A 2,861-nucleotide genomic window follows, 5' to 3' on the forward strand; every position below is an offset into this window, starting at 1 on the left:
GCTGTCCAGGTGGTGGTGCGTGGTCATGGCTGCCCATCTCCTCTTCCAAGGCTGTAGTTGGAAAATGCTGATTCCCAATCTGCCCCACCAGGGTCTTACTCTGACATTGAATGTGTCACTTCCCTTTTACTTACATCACTGAGAAGGGTATATTGTTTACAATAGGCTGATCAAGAATTCAGACACCTCCTAAATCTTAGTTTAACACAAAAAGGTTTATATTTCATCCATGACACAGTGCAGGGTGGGCTGGTGATAGGGGCACTCTGCACCTTGAAGTCATTCAGAGCCCAGGCTCTTTCCCTGTTGTGGCTCGGCCATCTTCAGGGCTTGGAGTCTTCTGCCACATCTAATGGAGAAAGGGTGAATCTTTTGTGGGAGACACTCTTGAGTCCATTCAGGCTGCTGTAACAAAATACTGTACACTTGGATGGCTTATAAACAACAGACACTTGTTTCTCACAGTTTTGGAGGCCAGGAAGCTGAAGAACAAAGCACTGACAGATTCAGTGTCTGGTGAGTACCTGTTTTCTGGTGCAGAAAGAGTGCCTTCTTACTGCATCCTCACATGGTAGAAGGGACAAGGGAGATCTCTGGGGCCTCTCTTATAAGAGCACTAATCCTATTTGTGAGACCTCCAACCTCATGAACTAAAAATCTCCCTTTGTTGTTGTTGTTGTTGTTGTTTTGAGACAGAGTTGCTCTGTCACCGAGGCCAGAGTGCGGTGGTGTGATCTTCGCTCAGTGCAACCTCCACTTCCCAGGTTCAAGTGATTTTCCTGCCTCAGCCTCCCCAGTAGCTGGGATGACAGGCACCCACCACCACACCTGGCTAATTTTTTTTTTTTTTGAAATGGAGTCTCGCTGTGTTGCCCCAGCTGGAGTGCAGTAGCGCGATCTCTGCTCACTGCAACCTCCACCTCCTGGGTTCATGCCATTCTCCTGCCTCAGCCTCCTGAGCAGCTGGGACTACAGGCACCTGCCACCATACCTAGCTAATTTTTTTTGTAGTTTTAGTAGAGACGAGGTTTCACTGTGTTAGCCAGGACGGTCTCGATCTCCTGACCTCGTTATCTGCCTGCCTCAGCCTCCCAAAGTGCTGGGATTACGGGCGTGAGCCACTGTGCCCGGCCACACCTAGTTTTTGTATTTTTAGTAGAGACGGGGTTTCGCCATCTTGGCCAGGTTCATCTTGAACTCCTGACCTCAAGTGATCTGCCCACCTTGGCCTCCCAAAGTGCTGGGATTATAGGCCTGAGCCACTGTGCTCGGAAAAGGCCTCTCTTCCTAATAGCACCTTAGAGGTTAGGAATTTAACAACATTTAACAAATGTTAGGCACATTCAGACCTTGGCTTTCTACCCATCTGAAGTCTCATGTTTATATTATTTAATGCTGGGTGTGGTGGCTCACACCTGTAATCCTAGCACTTTTGGGAAGGCGGGCGGATCACTTGAGATCAGTAGTTCAAGGCCAGCCTGGCCAACATGGTGAGACCCCATGTCTATTAAAAATACAAAAAAAAAAAAAAAATATATATATATGGTGGTGTGTGCCTGTAATCCCAGCTACTCAGAAGGCTGAGGCACAAGAATCACTTGAACCTTGGAGGTGGAGGTTATAGTGAGCTGAGATTGTGCCACTGCACTATAGCCTGAGTGACAGACTCTGTCTCAAAAAAAAAAAAAAAAAAAAAAGGGCAGATATGGATGAGACTCAAAGTGTAATTCATCCTGAGGCAAAATGTTCTCCAGCTGTGAACATGTGAAATATGTGCTTCCAAAATACACTGGTGGGGTAGGTAGGCAGAGGATAGACATTCTCATTCCAAAAGGGAGAAATAGGCAAGAAGGAAGGGGTAACTGATCCCTAGCAAGTGCAAAACTTTAAGGCTGGAGAATAGTCATCTTTGACTTGAGGTTCTGCCCTCAAAATCCACAGGGGTGGAGAGGTCCTGTCTTCTGGTCCCACTGGGGTGGTGGTCCTGCCTCCATGGCAGTTCTGTCTTGTCCCATTTTCTGTGGAGGCTCTGTGCCTGGGTTGTGCAGCTGTAGCTATCTTGGGCTGGGATCACACACTGGTGGCCCCACTGGTCTGGGTTGTAAGGTGGCCCTACCTCTGTGGCTCCGCTGGGCATTGCCCTCATCGAGGCTTTCTACAGTGGCCCTGCCCCTGTGGTGGTTCTTTGCCTGGCCCCTTAGGCTCTCTGGGGCATCCTTTGAAATCTAGGTGAAGGTAACCATGTCCCCACAGCACATATACTCTGTATACTGGCTGAGATGGCGCCATGCGGATGCCACCAAAATTTACCACCTGTGTCCTTTACGGGTGGGAGGAGGGTGGCCACTGGAGCTGACCTTGGGATGGTGAGGAGGGCTACACTGGAATGCAGGGAGCAGAGCCTTGAGGTGATGCTGGACAGTGAGCACTGAGGGCCTGTGGAGGCCTGTGGCTCCTCCTTTGAAATCATTCTCTCCCTTAGGCCCTGGCATTCTAGGCCTGTGATGAAAGGGGCAGCCCCTCTAATCTCTGAAATGCCTTTGGGTCCATTTTTCTATTGTCTTGATGAATAGCACATGTCTGATTCATCCTAGTATCTGTAGCAAATGCCTGAACACACTTTCTCATTTTTTACAATATGAATAGGCTGAGACATTTCCTAATCTTTAAGTTCTGCTTCTCTTTTGACGAAAAATTCCATCTTTAGAGTTTGTTTTCTTGCGTTTTACTACAAGCATTTAAGAAGAGCCAAGTTGTACCTTCAACACTTTGCTTAGAAATTTTTTTCAGCCAAATATCCTATTTCATTGCTCACAAGTTCTGCCTTCCACAAAACAGTAGGACATGAACAAAAGCCAAAT

Source organism: Rhinopithecus roxellana, chromosome 15 (assembly GCF_007565055.1).
Source record: "Rhinopithecus roxellana isolate Shanxi Qingling chromosome 15, ASM756505v1, whole genome shotgun sequence".
Lineage (NCBI taxonomy): Eukaryota > Metazoa > Chordata > Mammalia > Primates > Cercopithecidae > Rhinopithecus > Rhinopithecus roxellana.